The sequence below is a fragment of the Dendropsophus ebraccatus genome, chromosome 3 (assembly GCF_027789765.1).
Source record: "Dendropsophus ebraccatus isolate aDenEbr1 chromosome 3, aDenEbr1.pat, whole genome shotgun sequence".
NCBI lineage: Eukaryota > Metazoa > Chordata > Amphibia > Anura > Hylidae > Dendropsophus > Dendropsophus ebraccatus.
The window spans coordinates 83435879-83457941 of NC_091456.1; positions in this window are offsets into that span (position 1 = coordinate 83435879).

Below are 22063 nucleotides of genomic sequence, written 5' to 3' on the forward strand. Positions count from 1 at the left end.
CACTATCAATAGAAAGCTGCCTTTTACTTTTAAATGATGACCTGTTCCCATAGTGGGAACATACAGTAGTTATTTTACTTTATTTTTGGTAAACATGTAATGTAATGGATGGGGATTAGTGTTAGGTGGAGAGGCAGTACTGTTTGATCTAACTTCTGTAGCCATGGGGGGAGCCATGTGTTCTGGTTTGGAGAATGTTGCCGAACCCAAACAGTTTGGCCTCTCTGTTCTACAGTCATGGCCAAAAGTTCTGAGAATGATACAAATATTAATTTTTACAAAGTCTACTGCTTCAGTTTTTAAAATGGCAATTTGCATATACTCCAGGATGTTATAAAGAGGGATCAGCTTAACAGCAATTACTTGCAAAGTCAATATTTGCCTATAAAATTAACTTTATCCCCCAAAACACATTTCAACATCGTTGCAGCCCTGCCTTAAAAGGACCAGCTAACATCGTTTCAGTGATTGCTCCATTAAAACAGGTGTGGGTGTTGATGAGGACAGGGCTGGAGATCAATCTGTCATGATTAAGTAAGTGACACCAATGGACACTTTAAAAGAAGGCTAGTGCTTGGAATAATTGTTTATCTTCTTGTTCCCTGAGCCATTTAGTTATCACCTTTGCTTTATGGCAAAATTGAGAGCATGCCAGGGAGAATTACAGAGGTCCTAAAGAAAAAGGGTCAACACTGCAAATATTGACTTGCTGCATTAACTTATTCTAACTGTCAATATAAGCTTTTGTTACTCATAATATGGTTGCAATTATATTTCTGTATGTGATAAAAACATCTGACAAACACATAAAAACCAGAAAGCAGCAGATCATGTGAAAATATAATATTTGTATCATTCTCAAAACTTTTGGCCATGACTGTACACTACTGGGGATTAATACTTAGCAACATCACACGAGAAAGCAAGGTGACCACCATTAATGTGCTTAGCCTTCAGAGTAGTGTGGTATTCACCTTGTTAGAAGAAGAAAAACAATAATTTAGCTATGTAATTAAGTAGGTCCAAATTATTCTGCCTTTCTACCTCTGTAATTATGAGTCTGCAAATACTTATGGTGTGCAATTTTTTTAATGGGGATTTTTCTTGGAGAGAGATGGGCACATGCCTGTTTGCTGACTGATGTTTCAGTCTTAAAAGCGACTCTGTACCCACAATCTGTCCCCTAAAAACCGCTTGTATTTTTGGATAGCTGCTTTTAATCCAAGATCTGTCCTGGGGTGCGTTTGGCAGGAGATGCAGTTATTGTCCTAAAAACAACTTTTAAACTTGTGTCAAACCTGTGTCAAATTGGCATGGCTTAGAGTGTCTATGCTCTAGGCTTGCACTGCCTCTCCACCTCTCCGTTCCTCCTCCCCGCCCTCTTCACCATTAGGAATGCCCCTGGGCAGCATTTATCCTATTCATCACCTTTGTGAACACTGCACAGGTGCCTTAACTATCCAACACATGTGCTGTGTTCACACAGGTGATGAATAGGAGAAATCTTGCCTAAGGCATTCCTTATGGTGAAGAGGGCGGGGAGAAGGGATGGAGAAGTGTTGCAAGCCTAGGGCATAGACACTATAGGCCACGGCAATATGACACAGGGCTGCAAGTTTAAAAGTTGTTTCTTAGGACAATAATTGCCGAACGGACCCCAGGACAGATCTTGGATTAAAAGCAGCTATCCAAATGTACAAGCGGTTTTTTTTTTGTTTGTTTTTTTTAGGGGGGGGAGGATTGTGGGTACAGTGTCACTTTAACATAAGGCACAGGGGTGGTGAAATTTGCTCCTATCTAGGCTTGGTTTAATTTGATAAAAGTCTGCCTCCTCACACTGGGACAAGGCAGCCTAGTTCTCTTGGGTTTCCCAAAGGCCCCTGCTGCACTCCACACCCTCTCTGATGTCATATTGCTGGCTGTCCCGGACAGCAGAGTCAGGGCAAACTCTGCCAGCTTTGGCCAGATGTCAACCTTTTCTGCCCAAAACTGCACCGGGTCAAAAAATAAAAAATTTAGGGGCAGGAGTGACTCCAAGTATGACTCGAGCTGTAATTCCAGTTCCTGCTGCAAGGATACGTGAGTGTGGGGTTGACTGGCTTTAACTTTTGTCTTTTCTGACCCCAGATTTTGTACCCTAACTATCCTTGTTATCTGGCTGCTATGACCTTTGGCTATTGTGGCCTGACTTTTCTGTAAATTGTTATTTGGTACCTTTGAAGGCTGTTTGATGTGACCTCGGCAAGAGATGCCACCCATTGGGGTTTGCCTGTCCATATAGCTCCTCTTCCTCCTCCACCACCATTTCATCCCTCTTCGGGCTTAGGTTCACATGGTATACTGTAGCACTGCTCCCCTCAGAGATGAAGGTGGACCATTTTAAATATACTTATTTGCAAAAAAAAGTTTTACTGCTAATAAAAAATAGTAAAACGTTAGAAAATTTTGTAAACATGCATATCACTGTGCTCAGACTGACCTATAGAATAAAGAAAAAATTTCAGTTTTACTGTTAAGTGCATTGCATAAACATGAAACCTCCCCAAAATTTGCGGAACCACATTTTGTGTCCCAAATTCACCCTATAAATTACATTTTGGGGGTTCCGTTATTCATTTTATGGCAGATTGAAAGACTGCATTACAAAGTACACCTGTTCCTGAAAAAAACAGCCCTCAAATGGCCCTGTAGATGGAAAAATAAGAGAGTTATGGGTCTTAAAAGGCAAGGAAGGAAATAACAAAATCGCAAAAGTAACAATTGGCCTGGTGCTTAACCCTTTGAGGATCGGGGCCAAAACTACCCAGTGGGCCGCGCAAATTTTCATTTTTACCTTTTCGCTTTTTCCTTCTCCCCTTCTAAAAGCTCTAGCACTGTCGGTTTTCTATCTACAGGGCCATGTGAGGGCTTGTTTTTTACAGGAGTAGTTGAACTTTGTAATGTCTATCATTCTACCATAACATGTATGATGGAACCCCAAAAATATTATTTATGAAGATTCAAATTGGTGAAATCGTAAAAAAGAATGCAATATGGTAATGTTTGGGGGTTCCTGTAAGAGAAACAGAATGCTGATCTCAGGGAGACCAGCCAAACAACCACACTGCCAGCTGCTAGTAAAAGTGCTCAAAGCAGTGAAGTCCTAGATGCATTGCCCCCTGGGAAACTTGAATATGTAAAAGAAGAGCCCGTGGAGCCTCATCAAAGAGTCTCGAAACACAGGACTAGCCAGATATCGCTCCGGGAAGGACCCAGCCAAGGGGCAGCTCCTGTAAGGATACCACCAAAACCACCATATTAAGTGGCCCTAAAAGTCAATGTAGTGACAAGGAAATAACCAAGGCCAGGTAACCATCCACATACAGCTGTTTCGGGATGTTGCCCCTCATCAGTGTGGAGCAGGATTCCTGTGTCTACGTAATGCACTATATGGTTAAAGCAACATGATACCATTATTTTATAGGTCAGTCCGAACACAACCATATGTAGGTTTACACATGCTTTCTAATGTTATATATATTTTTTTATTAAATCCTTTTTTTTTCAAGTAATTATTAATAAAATTGGCCTATTGTGATGCTTATAATGGTTTTATTTTTTCACCTAGGGGGCTGTATGGGGTGTCTTTTTTTATTCGCGATGATCTCTAGTTTTTATTAAAAAACATATTTGTGAAGATCGGATGTTTTGATCACTTTTTATAATTTTTTTTGTATATTTAATGTAACAAAAAATCGGTAATCCACGCACTTTTCCCCCTCTTTTCGTGTACGTCGTTCGCTGTTAGTGATTATGCTTGTTATATTTTAATAGATCGAATAATTACGCTCACTATGGTATATTATATGTTTATTTATTTTTATATGTTTTATTTATATAATGGGAAAGGGGGGTGATTTAAACTTTTATTGGGGGAGGGGGGTTTGGGGTGTCACTTTGGGGGACTTTTACATACATCTATTACATTACACACACTGATCATTTCTATGCCATAGGCAGAGCATTGATCAGTGTGATAGGCCATCTGCTCATTGAGCCTGCCTGTGCAGGCTCAGTGAGCAGATCGCCGATCGGACCGCACAGAGAAAGGTGAGAGACCTCTGGCGGTCCGTTACAATGATCAGGACCCCCGCATTCACACTGCGGGGGTCCCGATCGGTAAGTGACTCCCCCTGTCACTTACACTTAAATGCCGCGGTCGCGCCACGATCGCAGTGTTTAAGGGGTTAATGACATGCTGCAGCGTGATCGCTTCAGTCTGTCATTAACAGTGAGGGCGGGGCTGCTTACTGCAGCCGGCCCTCACCTCATTTAAAGAGTGTTCAGCTCCAGATTTTAAGAAACTTTGTAATTGTTTATTAGCCGAAAAATGCATTTTTTATCATGAAAAAGCAGTTTGAAGCTCTCCCCCCTGTCTTCATTGTCCTCTATGAAGAGGGGAGGGGTAGAGGGAGATGAGGCACCAAAACAGGACAACAAAGAGTTAATTTACAGCTGCATCACCAGGCTCTCTCCTCTGATGTCAGCACTGATCTCTCTGACCTCTAATCCTTTGTTCTCTGTTCTCTGCTGCCAACTAACCCCCCTCCCCTCTTCATAAAACAGACAGGGCATGACTGATGTAAAACAGTCGAGATTTCCTGATAAGGAGCAGTGGATGACAGAAAGGGGGAGGGGGGACCTGGGAAAAGTCTTTTTAAATCCATATAATGGCATATTTGCCTAATAAACCCAATTACAAAGTTTCTTATTAATAATAATAATAATAATAATAATAATAATAATAATAATAATAATTTGAATTTATATAGGGCCAACAGATTCTGCAGCACTTTACAATTCTGGGGGTACATACATAGACAAAAGTCAGACATTACAGAAATCTAAATATAAATTATCCATACATGAGGAGTGAGGTCCCTGCTCCCATGCATGAGCTTACAGACTATCAGGAGGGGGTGCGAAAGAAAATGGCAAAGGGGCAAAGTCCTTCCTTTTTAGCATGGTCTGGCCATCTTTATAAATAAGGCAGTGCAGTTACAGGTGGGTAAACCCGTCTTGGGTAATGCATTCCATAGAACTGGTGAAGCCCGGGTGAAGTCCTAGAGACGGGAGTGAGAGGTGCAGATTAGGTGGTTGTTAATCTTAAGTCGTTAGAGAAGCATAAGGTACGGGTAGGGCGGTAGACGGAGATGAGGGAGGAGATGTAGGAAGTTGCAGCACTGTGAAGAGCTTTGTGGGTGAGCAGGAGGAGTTTATATTGTATCCTTTGTTTAATAGGGAGCCAATGTAATGACTGGCACAGGGTGGAGGCATCTGTATAGCGACTGGACAGGGAGATGAGCCTGGCCGCTGCAATGAGAATGGACTGGAGAGAGTTTAGAGGATGGAAGACCGATTAGTAAGGAATTGCAGTAGTCAAGACGGGAATGAATAAGAGCGACAATAAGAGTTTTAGCAGATTCAACAGTAAGGAAGGGACGGATCTTAGAGATGTTTTTTAGATGCAGATTACAGAAATGTGAAAGAGATTTAATATGAGGAGTGAAGGACAGATCCAAGTCAAACATAACCCCAAGGCAGCGGGCTTGTTGTCTAAGGGTTATGGTTGAACCACAGACAGAGATGGAGATGTCAGGTGGGGGGTGGTTAGCAGAGGGAGGGAATACAAGAAGCTCAGTCTTAGCAAAGTTTTGTTTTAGGAATAGGGAGGACATAGCGTTTGAGATGTCAGACAGACAGTAATTGGTGTTCTGTAGAAGAGCGGGGGTGATATCATGGGAGGAGGTATAGAGCTGGGTATCATCAGCATAGAGATGTTACTGAAAACCAAACTTACTGATGATTTGTCCGATGGGTAAAGTGTAAAGGGAGAAAAGGAGAAGGCCCAGGACTGATCCCTGAGGAACCCCAACTATAAGGGGAAAAGAAGATGAGGGAAAAAACAGCAAATTATACTCTAAAGGAGCGGTCAGAGAGATAGGAGGAAAAACAGGAAAGAGCAGAGTCCTTAAGGCCGATAGGGCGGAGCATGGAGAGGAGGAGCTGGTGGTCTACAGAGTCAAAAGCTGCAGATAGATCCAGGAGAATGAGCAGAGAAAGGTCACCTTTAGATTTGGCGGAGAGGAGATCATTAGAGACTTTAGTAAGGGCAGTTTCGGTAGAGTGGTGAGGACGGAAACCGGACTAAAGGGGGTCAAGGAGAGAGTTGTCAGAGAGGTAGCGGGTTAGGCGGGAATAGACCAGGCTTTCCAACAGTTTGGAGATAAAAGGAAGATTAGAGACAGGTCCATAATTGGCTGTATAAGATGGGTCTAGGGAGGGTTTTTTCAGTAATGGGGTGATGACGGAGTGTTTGAAAGTCAAGGGGAAGATGCCAGAGGAAAGGGAGAGGTTGAAGATTTTAGTAAGGTAAGTAGTGACAACAGGAGAGAGAAACTGGACCAGGTGTGAAGGAATAGGGTGACTAGAGCAGATGGTGGGACGAGAGGAGGAGAGGAGTCTGGAGACTTCCTCCTCTGTTACAGGTTCAAATACTGAGAGGGAAGAGGAAGAAATACAAGAGGGAATAGGATCAACAATACTTGGCGACTGGGAGGTGATCTCCTGACGGATAGTATCTATCTTTTCCTTGAAGTAGGATGCTAGGTCTTCGCTAGGTAGGATGCTAGGTAGGATGTTAGGTCAGCGCAGAGGTTAGTTACGGGTGTCTGAAATTTGGGTTTGAGGAGGGAGTTGAGGGTATCAAAGAGACGTTTTGGGTTATGGGATAGAGTAGAAATTAGAGAGGTAAAGTAAGATTGTTTAGCAGAATGAAGAGCGGAGTAGTAGCTTCTAAGCACAAATTTATAATGTAGGAGGTTTGCATCAGTTTTAGACTTCCTCCACGAACATTCAGCACACCTAGAACACCGTAAAAGAAAATGAGTTAAAGGTGTGTGCCAGGGTTGTGGGCATCTGCGTTTTGCTGATTGATGTGTGAGGGGTGCCATTTTGTCAAGGGTTGTTTTAAGGGTGTCGTGATAGCATTTGGCAGCCATATTGGGACAGGAGAGCGAAGAGATAGGAGGCAGTGATGACTTTACAGAGTCTGTAAGTTGTTTGGTGTTGATGGCACGTAAGTTTCTGTACATGACCGAGGTTGGGGTGTCAGGAGGAGAATGAGTATTATTGATTGAAAAGGAGAGAAGATTGTGGTCCGAGAGCTTGGTGGGAGTGTTATTAAGGCGAGACACTGGAGTCTGGAGAAGACAAGGTCCGGGGTATTCCCACGTTCGTGGGTTGGAGAGTCAGAATGCTGAGAGAGGCCAAGGGAGGAGGTTAAGAAAGAAACTGAGAGGGTGGTGGGGAAAGTGGCTTGTCAATAGGTATATTAAAGTCTTCCATGATGAGGGCAGGAATGTCAGAAGATATAAAGTAAGGAAGCCAGGTACAAAAGTGGTCAAGAAAGCGTTGATGTGAACAAGCGTAGATGACCTCTCAGAGAAAAGGGCCAGAAGAGTCTAATGGTGTGCACCTCAAAAGAGGAGAATGAGAGAGAGGGTACAGGGGGAATGACCTGGCAAGTGCAGTCCTGGGAGAGAAGTACACCAACTCCTCCACCATGTCTGTTATCAGGTCTAGGAGTATGGGAAAATTTAAGGCCTCCATGGGTCAGAGCAGCAGGTGAGGCTGTGTCTCACTCTTGAAGCCATGTTTCCGTGAGAGCCAGCAGGTTGAGCGATTTATTGAGGAATAAGTTGTGGGTTTCAGTGAGTTTGTTGCAGACAGATCTAGAGTTCCATAGAGCACAGTTAATGGAGATGGGATCTGGCATGCAGGGAATCCTGATCAGGTTAAAAGGGTTTCTTTAGGAGGCTGATGAAAAGAAGCTGTTAGTAAAGGTTGGAGGACCAGGGTTAGGAGAGATGTCCCCAGCAGTAAGCAGGAGCAGAGATAGAGATAGCAGGTGTGAGTAAGAGAGGGAGGGAGGATGTTTGGAGGGAATGGGAAGAAATGGTTTATTGTATGGGAAAAAGATAGCAGGGGGAGTTAGATCAGCAGGTAGAAGGGAAGGAGAAATAAAAAGACTATTGCTTGATGTAGGAGTTGGGGGTTTGGAGCAGAGTTTGAGTATTAGGGAAGCAAAAGTGATAGCAAAGTTGAACATTTTTGGAGAGCAGAGGAGTATATGGAGTTACCTTCAGTTTCCTTCTGGTTCAATTCTGGTTTTAATTCATCTAGACACTTTGACTGATCAGCACTTAGAATGATCAGGAATGACCAGAGCTGTTCACTATATAGTTAGTAAACTAGCTAAGAAGTACTACCAGGTGTGAAACATGGAGTGGGTGGGTAAGAGATGGAAGAGGGCAGGGGTAACTGATAGAGAGAAGATTGCAAACAAACAGTTTTGGTTCACTGCTTAGAAAAGAGGACAATAAAGGTCAATGCTGAGAGGAATAGAGCCAGATATCATACCATTAAATTTAAACAATGCAATGGATAATGGGGGTAGGAGTGGATAGATGGAGCCAATTCATACCATGAAATTTAAACAATGCAATGGAAAATTGCCTGGACTATTGATTTCTGCAAAAAAAATAAAAAATTAATGACAGTGACATTTTATATCAGGTAATTTCAGGCTCTGTTCTTAAGGGGTTACAATTGAAATCTAGAAAATTTTAGTTGTTAAAAATTATTATTTTACAAAGTTTTCTATTGTAAATATAGAACGGAGTTACATACCAAAATTTCCTGCTGACTAGTACAATTAGGGTATTGATTTAGGATGGTTATCATTGTTGAGGAATACAACGAAAAAGGTTAATAGAGAATTTTTGAAAATGCTCTTCTCTACAATATGTCAACACAGTTATCAATGGACTGCAGATCTCAGAAGACCCGACCCTGTTCTGCTTTCCCTGCTTGGTTCTGGCAAGTTTAATTGGCTTCTTCAGGCTTTGTGCATTAAATTTTTTCCCTTTCCCATTGAGTTCAGTGCTAGTTAACAGAATTTTGATCCTGAAAAAACAATGTTGAACAATAACTTTTACATTTACCCCTATGTATCATTTCCCCCTCTCCAGTATCATAGCCCCCCCCCCCCCCAGTATTGTTCCTCCCCCTCCAATATCATCTTTCCTCTCCAGTATCATTTCTCCCTCATTTCAGATAATTGTAACTGTAATTATTTTTTATTTTACATTTAAAAGTAAATGCTGGTAATGGTTTTATATAAGCATATTTTGTAATAGATGCATTCCTTGTTATCTTTATAATTTATTATAACTTTCCGATAAAACCCATTGGCTGTGTTTTTTTTTTTTGTCTTTTATGCTTGATGTATTGAAGGTTTCTTATATAGTCTTACTTGCTGTTAGTTTTCTAGCAGATATTTCCTAATTATCCTAAGTTTGGTAGCAGATAAGACCTAATGCATCAGGGAATGAAATTACATTTTTAAAAATACTAAAGTGCATTGAGTACAAATTCGAGACATCTACTAGATATAATGAGAGATAAACATAAAGTGATCGCCCTTGAGTGAATATTAACATCTTTACAAATGTTACTTAAAATCATGGGTAGTGTGACTTTTGAATAGAAAAAAGAAAAATTAGGTTAGCACGGCTGGTTGGGGTTTGAATGCTAAGCTTAGGGTATGATGTGACTATGAGCATTATAATTCCCCTCCTCCCAATATAATACATGTCCCCTCAGCCATAAAGTCACACCCTCTGCCTAGCATTGACTTTTTGCAATGAAGTTCCCATCCATCCAACAATTCAGTGAAAAGTAGAGATAGTAAACCAAACTGTGAAATCCCTATGTCTCCTGTACTAGAGGGCATAACTTGAAAGTAAATAGAATCATAGTTCCTAAGGCTACAAAGTAATATAAAAAAGCTTGCTTTGGACTGGACTGACCACAAGTTTTCTTTTAGACGCGACTTGTTTATTAAAATATTCGCTCGATTTCTATAATGTTAGCTTTATAGGGTAGTCCTTACAAATAAAAGCTTTTTCCCTGATTTTGAAACACAGTATTTTAACAGTTATTAGAGAACGTCACCTAAACTGAATAAGCTGCAGATAATCCCTTAACAAGGTTCCATTTAAGTTTCATTCACACAAGTATGTTTCAAGTATTCCATACAGGAAAGGTTCATAATGTGACAGTGGCAGTTCTGTGCTTACATCTTCACAGAGCTCTGATTCTAAAGCTCTCTTACTAGATACAGTTCCAATATGGAAACTTTACAGCTCCAATTAGATGACCAAAAGCATTACTAAATGTACTGTAGGTCTTTGATAGTGTGCAGCTCTTTAAAGACTGGCGACATGATTACACAACATGCAGCACAGCCCCAGAGAAGTAAGTACAGCTGAAATATCTTCAGATATAAGCGTTATCCAGTAATGAAGTATGAGAAAAGGCAAGGCAGCACAAGTAAGGAAAGATTTTTGTAGGTAATAGCTAATTTTAAGGAATGGATTATACTTAGGAAAAAATGATCAGACATTTGAACAACTGTGTGTATTACCCCACTTGTCCAATAAAAGGTCATGGAAAATTTGAGGATTCAACAGTAAATGTACCCAATAAGATCAACTTTTTGCAAGGGGTATCACAAAGGAGAAAATAATTATGAAACCAAGTACATTATTTTGTTTGACAAAACTTTTTTTTTCCTTTTCTTTTAACATAATCACACCAATCAGTGAACACCTGGCCAAGGGGCGGGGAAACAACAGAACATTGACAGCCTGTATAGGGGAAAGGAAGCAGTTGTTTAATCTCTTTCTCTCTCTCTCTCTCTCTCTCTCTCTCTCTCTCTCTCTCTCTCTCTCTCTTTTTAATCTATGTAGATGGATATGTGGCCCAAGGTAAGCTTGTCTGTCACTTTCAAGGGTTAATTACCTTTGGCAGTTAAAGAATGCCAGTAGTGCAAGCACACAACATTGGTAGCTGTCCAGCAATGAGGGAGTTAACAGAGCTGTGCTGTGAGAGGGGGGGCTTAGAAGGAGCTTGTGTGGAGTCAAGTCAGTGTATTAAGAGGTAAAAGGTAACTTATCGCCCCCCCCCCCCCCCCCCCAATTCCTTCAGAATCTCGAAGAACTTACAATACCCCATGCTGACATAATGTAAGAGTGGCTGTGGATAACAGATTGATATTTTGTTTACAGTGTAAAGCAGAAGCAGATTGAGTCAGCAATGGGCAGATGCTGCAAGATGAGGCAGATATAAGGTAGTTGGCTCTTAGGTGCTATGCATGCTGGGAAATGTAGTTTCCTAGCTGGTGCCATCTTGGATATAGACCTGCTTTTAAAAAACTTGTAGTTCAGGAACTGCGACAGCAAGAAAGACAGGAGATGGCTCAAAATACTCAGGGGGACTTGGTGAATAAGAACAGCTAGGTTTAGGAGAATTTTAAATTTTTAGCCCTCGGGTGCAATACCCCTTTAATTCTAACACTATAGCTGACAAGCTGAAGATGAGTTTCAAACATCCACATCCACACACTCCTCGGTTTAAGTCAGTAAAACCACCAACAGTCTTCTAAGGGAACTGCTTCTAACTGAGTGGAAGGTTCTACTAAGGGGCAGAGCTATGCTAATGAACTTTCCATGGAAACCGGGCTGGGACAAAAAAAGGTAGTTAGTTAGTTGCTAGCTAGCCGCTGTGAAGTTGGAGTAAGACATGTATACTCGTGTAATCAGTAAATAGGAAAGGAGTGCTTTTCCTGATAGAATTATAAACGAAAAGATCAAGACAGATATGCTGAGAGACTTGAGGTTGATAAAAAGGATTGAAGTCCCCACCTAAGCCTCCATACCTTTACCCAGGGAGAATTTATCGAAGTACCCTGAATTTACTTCTAGGATCCGTCCATATTGGCTTCAGACCTGACCCAGCTATCTATTAAAGCCAAAGTCTCACTGCTTAGTAGATCTCTTAGCTGGAAGACATCTTAATAAACTCCATCACACAAAGTGAAGTAACCCATCTGAGGCTGTCATCCAAAACATTTCAATGACAGAACTGTATTGTGTAACCTTGACAATTCCAACCAGCTTTCAGTTTTTATCATTTTTCTTAAGTATTACTATGTTCATCTTTGTCTGTTTTTCTTAAACTGCACCTCACCAACACCAAGGGCATCTCCTCTATAACCAGACAGTTGTATAAGGGTATTAGCCCTGGGAGAATTAAAAGAACCATCATCAACCACCTAGGTGTAGCCCCCTCACAACCTCTACAGCAGACCCCTAGGAGTAGGAGAAAGAGAGAACTCAGGTGGCCTGTGAAAAGATCCCTCTGTCACCTCCCCTTATAATCTAGGCCCGTTGTTCCATTATTTTTGCCCGGCAGAGGAAATTAATTAATTCCCTAGAGATGGTCCGCAAATAGGACAGTGCGTATTATATATTATAAAATAGGTGGTCCAGATGGCTGCCGAGACCACCCATATTATATTTTTATGTTTGTGTAATGAAATCACCATGCTGCCTGTGCCAGGACATGGCTTTGCCTTCTATAAGGTGCAAGCTTAACGTTACCTGCAGCCTAGAAGTGAGTTGTAATATAAGGCGGCACTCCATCCCTGCACAGGCAGTGTGATTTCATCATTACAAACGCTGTCTACATTAGGTGCATCCTGCAGGTGGAGGAGCCACATTGTGGGAGCTAGGAGAGGTAAGTCCAGTCCTACAATGGAGCAGTAGTTTCTATGTGGGGAACTAATGGGCCCCATATAGTAGTGCCCAATATCCCCATATGGTAGTCAGCAGTTACTAAGTGGGACACTATTGGGGTAATTAACAACTGCATGGGGCACTATTAAGGGAGGCTGACTACTATATGGGGCACATTTGGGTCTGACTACTGTATAGGACACTAATATGGGATTAGCTACTGTGTGAGGGAAATAATGGGGTAACTACTGTGTTTGGGCAGCATTTGGTGGGTACTTTTAAAGGGAGCTAATACCAGATGGGCTACAGAAGGGGGAATGTTTTACTATTGGGGGCACTATGGATGGGAAGTTTGCATATACAGTATGTGGGTAGGAGATGCAATAGAAGTTCAGGGCCGGAGGTGAACAACAGATATGACATGGCGGGCAAGTTCTATGGACAGCCTGGGGCCCATGGTACAGTTAATATTCAAGTGGTATCCACGTCACTGTAGTACTTTTTTTTTTTTTTTATTTCAAATCATTTATTCGTAACTTCCATAAAGTTCACATGCTTTCTCAGACATCCATCTTTTCACTATTTGCAGCCTGGCAATGAAAATCCGTTTACTCAAAAGGACCCTTATTTTCCTATCACAGTTAAGACCAGAGTCCTCCCCTAGAATAATCAGTTTTGGTTTCAAAGGAATGCTAAGCTTTAGAGAGGACTTAATTTCCCTTACTACGCTTTCCCAATAGCTCTGCAGTTCAGAGCAGGACCATAGCATATGTAACCAACCCGCTGGCTCTCTACCACATCTCATACAGTTAGCTGTTTCTCTCTTTCTTATCCTATAAAGAAAAGCAAGGGTATAGTAAATTCTATTCACCAAATTAAATTGTATTATTCTATGATTATTGTTTAATGACACCTTTTTTATATTTTTTAAGACTAACTTCCACTGTTCATCCGATATACTTCCCAACTCTTCCTCCCATTTTTTCCGACTTTTTACCTGCATACCTTCATATTTTACATCTCTCAGACTTCCATATAATCTTGATAGTCCCCTTTTTTCCCCTCTGTAAATACCAATTTTATTATAACTGGGGTATCCTGTACCATGAGTATCTCTTTATTTTTAGTTTTAATATATGCATGATACAGGCTACAGTATTCTAACCACCCTTTATCTGATACCATTCTCTCTTCCTTCAGCTCTTGCCAGGTTTTTATCTCTCCATTCACAAAAAGATCACTTATTTGATTTATACCCACTTTCCTATGCTCCACTAAAATTTTTAACTTATAAAATTCATCTAAGTTTGTATTATACCAAATTGGTGAGAAACTCAATCCCCTTTTTATCTTCAAAACTTCTTTTACTTCTTCCCAGGTCCGAAACAGTAAGTGTACCGACGGGAACAAACTCCACTTTTTATCCCTTAATTGACCTGATTCTAGAAGCTCCCAGATGTTCTCATATATTCCTTCAGATTCGGCCAGTAAATACCTGTACCATTCCCCTGTATCTTCTTCCCATACGTTATTAAGCTGTGCTGACAAAAAATAAAGTTTCATATCTGGAAGGGCAAATCCTCCTTTATCATAGGGGCGGCAAAAATTCTTAATCCTAATTCTCACCCTTTTTTAGCCCAGATTAATTTATTCTAATTTTTTTTTCACATTCCTGAAGGTATTTTGGTCTATCCATATTGGGGAGGCATTAAACAAATATAAGAGCTTAGGAAGAATTATAGCTTTAAAGGGAACCTGTCACCCCCCGTACCGGGGTGACAGGCTCCCGACCCCCCGTTAGAGCCCCCTATACTTACCTCATCCCGCCGGGTCCCGCTTCTGGATTCGGTCGGGTCCCGGAGATCTCAGTCGCTGCAGCCCGGCGCGCGCGCTGAGAGATGAGTCCAACACCCATAGAGAATGACAGGAGAGTCCAGCGCTCCGTCATTCTCTATGAGCGTTGGACTCATCTGTCAGCGCGCGCGCCGGGCTGCAGCGACTGAGATCTCCGGGACCCGACCGAATCCAGAAGCGGGACCCGGCGGGATGAGGTAAGTATAGGGGTCCCTAACGGGGGGTCGGGAGCCTGTCACCCCGACACGGGGGGTGACAGGTTCCCTTTAACAAACATTATTCTATCAGCCTTGTTTCTAATGAGGTCACACCATTCTAAGCTGAAGGTGCCTGCCCTCGTCACTGTAGTACTTATCGCCCATGACGCTAGATGCTTCCTGCCATAGAGGAGCCAGCAAACTAGGCCACAACCCAGCCATCCCCATAGGATACCAATACCTGCATTAGGGACAGTACATGTGGCAGTGACAGTCCCTGACAGTGCCAGGAATCCTGTCGCTCTAACAGTGTTAAGAATGGAGCACGCAGACTCCAATTAATATCATGGTTGTCCCACTACTTTGTCCATTTTGTTTAGTTTGGACACTGTCTATTTGAGTTTGACTGTTCTAGAAGACTTGACTTTTTTCAATAGAGGTAATTTATAAGTTCTTATTACTTTCTATCATTCAGACCCCTTGCAAAAAATTTATGACATATTTCTATGATGTGACATTTTCTGGAAGTGCCGTTTCCAGGTTACTTACTAATCTAGAAACAAAAAAAAATGTATATATAAATTATGCTAAACGTTTTATAATTGAAACATTGTGTCTATCATAGTGTTTTACAATGGTTTTTGGATCCATGCTTTTTATTATGACAAACACAATGTTTTGTTCATATATGCTCTAGTTTTATGGAAGTCTGGTTCATTGTTCAATTTACTCTCTGCCATTGTCTGTGATTTAAAGAGGCATTAAAATATTTAGTAGAAACCTGGTCAGTATTTCAGTTCATTGCTTTATATTCACTAATACATCAATGTAAGGTTGGATGTGTTCCTGAAGATGAGGAGCAGACAACTAGGATTTAATGCCATGAGACTGATTAACTGCATTTCTATAACCCAACCAGGGAATATATGCACAAAAGCAGACCTCTGGTAGACAATATTTGTCTTTATAAAGCCAAAGAAAGTGGAAGGCATAAAGAAAGTGTAAATCAATGCATACCAATTAAGGATCGTAAAAGGGTGTAAATAAGTCAAGGAACTGGCTACAACGTGTTATACACATTTTATGTTCTTAGATTGCAGTGTTAATGACAGTCACAATGTATTGGGAAAATGAAAATTAACTGACAGAACTAATACTGAGGATTAAAAAAATGAGAAAAAAAAGCTAATAGAATAAAAATCTATATCAGCATGTAATAACTTTTACATAATTTAGCAGTTTACTTATAAAATTGATGTATATAACAAGCTGAGTTATGGTGCATTCACGTTCCATCATTCAAGTTCCATAAATGGTCCGTAAATACAGTATAGAGGATGTGCTAAATAATGGAGTTCAGAGCTCCTAGAATCATCATTTGTTATGATGCCAGGAGCGCCAAAAATATTAAAATGTTCATGTTACTGTACTGACACACCGTGTCAGTACAGTAGTGCAAAGATTTAAACAGTTTCAGAGCTCCCAACATCATAATGCTGGGAGTTTCCAATTCCGGTCCGAAGCACATCGCTCGTGCATGGACCATGATATAGAAGGTGTGAATGCCCCCTAAGGTTATGTTCACACTATGTATTTTTTATGACAAGAACACCAGTTGTTTTTTTTATTAAAACGTCTGTTCTTGTCATATGAAAAAATTACAGCATGGAAATCAATTGAAACAATAGCCGGTGTTCACACAGTGTATTGAACAACAACGGTTGTTCAATATGGCCGTGGAAATAATTGTCCCGTCAATTATTTCTGGCCGTTGTTCCCAAACAGCAGCTGGAAATAATTGACAGTTCACACAGAGTAAGGCTCTCTTGTGGCTGTATTGTGAGAATCAATGTTTAATTTATTCTCAGTCACACTCATACCGCAACTGGATTGCAATGATAAGAACCTCCTGTGTTGCTGCTGGACTCTCTATTTGTCTGATATGTCAAAGGTTTTACAAATGACAGTGATGCTTTAAAGAAGAAGTACGGCCTTGGGGGGGGGGGCTCTTTAAATGGCAGGGGGGAGGGACAACAAGCGGCATCCGCCATCTGACTGGCCCTGGAACCCCCACTGGCTCCGCCATTTCCTCTGCTGCTGGTGTCATGACCCGGATGATGGACAGCCCACTTAGCCAGTCAGTGACTGGGGTTAGATGCTGCTACAGTCACTAAATGGCTGAGCCGGCTGTCCATCATGACATAATAACAACTCGGGGAAACATGGCTTTCGGCAGGGGTCCCAATCCTTCTGGAATGGTGATTCGGGGGCACATTGAAAGGTAAGTAGTTGTTCCCTTTCATTTTTTTTTTAATAATCTCTGGACTTCTCGTATAATGGTATATTCCCATGAGAAAATTAGTAGCATACATTGCTGAAACTGGAAGTCAGTTTAAATCTATATCAATTAACATCTGTAAAGGAATGTTTCTTTGGCAAGCATACAAAAGTTCTAGTTAGACATCTGGGACATTATGTTGGGACATTATGTTGCTTAAGGGTATATTCACACGAACGGGCTCGCAGCGAGATTCTCGCTGCGAGCCCGGCAGATCCTGGCAGTTCCCATACACTAAATACTTGCTGCGGTCTAAACGACCGCAGTGAGTATGTAATTCTGCCGCCCTTAACCCCTTCTGCTCCCGGCCGGCTCCCCCGCTGTAAGCATATTTTACCTGTCCTTGCTGCACGGGTCCGGCGTCCTGCTCTCCCGTCCGGCCAATCAGTGGCTGCGGCTGGGCAACACACTAATTGGCCGGACAGGAGAGCAGGACGCCGGACCCGTGCAGCAAGGACAGGTAAAGTATGCTTACAGCGGGGGAGCCGGGCGGGAGAAGAAGGGGTTAAGGGCGGTATAATTACATACTCGCTGCGGTCGTTTAGACCGCAGCAAGTATGTAGTGTATGGGAACTGCCAGGACCTCCCGTTGGTGTGAATATACCCTAAAGTGGATAAATGTTATTTTCCTATGTCTCCTTTTAACACTTTGATTTCACAGGTAGTTGAAAAATCAATACTGTTCTATTGAAGTCATCACAGGACATCCCTACTATTCACTAATGCGCTCTACCTAGCAATCAGTACCTACATTCAGTGTCTGACTGGGGTACCTGGGGCCCACTAATATAGAACCAGTGAGACACGACATGCTGAGCCGCTCCTTTCCTGGATTCATCTGTATCTGTGACAAATCCCTTGTGAATAACATTTTCAGTTGAACTAAAACTTTCAGAATACCCTACATTTATACAGCTCTCCGGGAATGCTGGGAGTTGTAGTTTCTGAGTGGACAACACTTTAATAAATCACTGTGTGCAGAGTCTCCTGGTGGCTGCAATCTGTGGGTGACAACCATCAGCCCTGAAGGTCCAGCAATACAGTCTACAGCGGTAGTTATCAGAGGATTGTACTACTGTACTACAACTCCCAGCATATCCTGAGGGCTGCAGACTGTCAACTTGGGCCTCAACCGAGTCAACATTACTGACCAGATCCTGTTTACTGACCAATATTGCCAATAATACCAGTATACAAGGGGGAAATATTACCGCCACACCACAACCACTACCATCAGCATCATAGTGTTACTGAGCAAATCCTGTATACTAAGACCAATAAAACACAGTACCAGATAACAATATAACCACCATTTACTGACTAACACCACCACATACTGACTAATGTCAATGCTGCTACTGAAGAAAATCTTCTCCCTCTGCCCTGGGCCTTGAGAACATCTCCGAGCCAAGAATCCCCAGAATCTGCCAGACAAACATAATAGGCTCCTCACTCTAGCACCATCCTCATCTCTCTACACACTGCACATCTGTATTCGCCCCTCTACGCCCTCATTTAGTGGGTAGGCTGACTCTATGTGCCCCCCTTATAGTATATACCCCCCTTTATAGCCTCCTCACAGATAATCCCTTATAGTATATACCCCCATATAGCCTCCTTATAGTGTATCCCCCCCATATAGCCTCCTTATAGATGCTCCCCTGTATTATCCCCCTACAGATGCCCCCCGTATTACCCCCCTTATAGATGGTCCCCTCGTATTATCCCCTTATAGATGGCCCCTTTATTATCCCCCTATAAATGGCCCCTCTGCATTATGTCCCTTATAGATGGTCCCTCTGTAGTATGCCCCTTATAGATGTTCTCCCTGTAATATCCCCCTTATAGATGCCCCCTGTATTATCCTCATATAGATGCCCCCCCTGTATTATCCAGCTTATAGATTCCCCCTGTGTTGTCCTCCTAAAAGATGCCTCCTGTATTATCCCCCTTGTAGATGGCCCCCTTATTATCCCCCTAATAGATGCCCACTGTTTTGTCCCCCTTATAGATGGTCCCCCTGTTATCCCCCTTATAGATGCCCCCCGTGTTATCCCCCTTATAGATGGCTCCCTTTATTATACCCCTATAAATGGCGCCCTGTCTTATCCCCATATAGATGGCTTCCCTGTGTTGTCCTCCTTATAGATGCCCCCCTGTATGGTCCTCCTTATACATGCCCCCCTGTATTATCCCCCTTATAGATGGTTTCCTCTGTGTTATCCCCCTTATAGATGGTTTACCCCGTGTTATCCCCCTTATAGATGCCCCCCCCTTCATGTGCAAAGCAGATAAAAATAAAGAAAAAAAGACAATTCCCCTTACAACACGCTCCCCCGTCTGCTCTCTTCTCCACCGGGTGCTGCTCATCTCCCTGTGTCCCGGCCGGCGCATGCATCACTAAGCTCAGTGTGCTGGTACTTCCGGCACAGGGAGCGTCTCTAACACACGCTCCCTGTGCCAAAAGTGTCAGCGCACACTGAGCTCAGTGATGCATGCGCTGGCCTGAACACGGGGAGCCGAGCAGCAGCCAGGTGCCAGGGTACGTTTTACTTTTATTACCAGTATATAAGAAACATATATTATCACCCCCAACATGACCACATAGTGACCAATACCACCATACAATTACTAAAATCCAGTAAACCAAGACAAGTAATACCAGCATATAAAAAACACATTATTGCCAGTGACCGCCACCTTTACCACCACCAAACGTATAATTAGCGCTGAAGAATTTGCTGGCGCTCTACAAATAAATATTATTATTATTATTATTATTATTATTATTATTATTATTATTATTATTTGACTTTATACACTGACCCTTACCAAGGTAGATAATAGTTGTACACAGTCATACACCACATAAGTAATTACAGTGCAGTTACATCCATTGGCTCACTACAGACACAACAGGAAGTCTCAGCTTAGTTTACACCATGTAAAAACAACGGCTGTTTGCACAACTACGGCCGTTGTCATGAAATATGGACGTTGTTTTTAGATAGTGTGAACCTGGCCTAAGAAAGCAGAGATTGTCTCATACAGTATACCAGCAAGCAGTTGTGAAGTCTAAGGCTATGGTCACACAATATACTTTTTATAGAAAGAACGGCTGTTATTTTCAATTAAAACAACCGCTGTTCTTTTCTTAGTGAAATGTGTTTCATTTGTAACGATTGGAGTCGTGGATACAATGTACCACCACTAGCGATGGCATAAGCCGCACCAGAGAGCAGAGTCCAAGGGGCCGCTGGTCTTCACTAGTGCCCACTGCAAGGCGGGATGGACTTGCTGTGGCAGGCAACCTCCAGGTCGCTACCCCTGGCTTGGCTTGATAGTGGCTGTTGGCGAGGTGCAGCTGGAGACACGTAGGCAGGCAGGAACACAGTAGGACTCATGGCTGGAACTACAGGCAGCAGGAACACAGCAGGAACCACGGGCAGGAATCACAGAGAGCTGGAACCACACACTATGTTAAGCATGCAGAGGCTCCAACAAGGAATGTTAAAACAGGTGCAGATTTATAGGGACGTGATTAAGTGCACACCCAATTAGGGATGCACTTTCCCATTCAACTGCAGAGAGCCATCACGCGTGTCCCTGCCTCCAAGGGTAGCGCATGAAGAGACTAGAGTGTGGCAGGGTTAGGCGCCTTGCAAGGCCAAAGTGACAGCGGCCACTAGGAACCAGGAGCAGAGGAAAGCAGTGCAGTGGCAGCCATGACAGCATTGAAGTCGATGAATTGAACAACGTCCGCTGTTTGCTGCGTCCAATGAAATAATTGACACATCGAAAAAAGCTGTTGTGCTTTGATCTCATGCAATTTTTTAATCAACAATGGCCGTTGTAACACTCAATACAATGGCCGTTGTTTTTGAGGGCCAAACAACAGGATTGCCCATAGATTGTGTGATCATAGCCTAAAAGTATATTCCAAGTATTTCAAGTCTTACAACTATTCTCGAGGGATCTCGGTCAGCAAGTTATGTATTGTATCTGTATTGCATCTCTACTGAAAAAGACTGTTCTAACATGTAATGTGCCTTACTTGTTTTTACATGTAAAATTGCACCTGTTTAAGTACTTGCTAGTAGTGTTGATCGAACACTGTGCAGCGTTCTAGACGCCATTTTCTGCTCGGTCATTCATTGTGCTGTTCAGACTGCTCTCTGTCTGTCTGCTTGCATGCTACTATTTAGCTTAGTTAGTTAGTTAGTTAGTTAGTGCGGTGTTTTTATGCTCAGGGACTTAGGGACAAGCTTAGGGACTTAGGGAGAAGCGTAGACAGCAATACTTGGGTTTGGTAAAGCTGGGTGTCCTCCATTATTTTACTATTCACATTCAGTGAGCAAAAGTCCATTTCTGTCAGTTTTTATTGCTGAATAATAGTATAAAAAAAGTCTTCCCATCTGTCAAACCCATCAATCAATCATGCATAGAAGTTGCTTAGTTACATTTATCCTGAGTTGGTAAAAATTCATTTTTGTCAGTTTTGGGGGTGAAATACAGTTCAAATATACTGTGTTATTGTCATAAATATATATATATATATATATATATATATATATATATATACTGTATATTATTGTCATATCTACATCATAAAAATGAAAGTCTGTCTGTCTGTCTGTCCGTCTGTCCTTCTGTCTGTCTGTCTGTCCGTCTGTCCCATATAGACTTCCAAACGCCTGAACCGTTTGACCCCAAATTTGGCACACAGATACATTGGGTGCCCGGGAAGGTTTTAGCAAAGGTCCCGTCCCCGCCAGATGTACAGCAGGGGAGGGGGAGGGGGAAGAGCGGCGCCCCATAGAGATGAATTGGAAAATCTCCACACTGCACACACATAATTAGCTGCAGCTGCCCAGAGAAAACGGCAGTTGAAAGCCTTAGCAACCAATAAGATTACTGCTTTCATTTTTACAGGGAGTTGTGGTTGCTAGGGAAGCTGCCTCACAACATCCACAGTTATAAGTGGTAGACCCCCT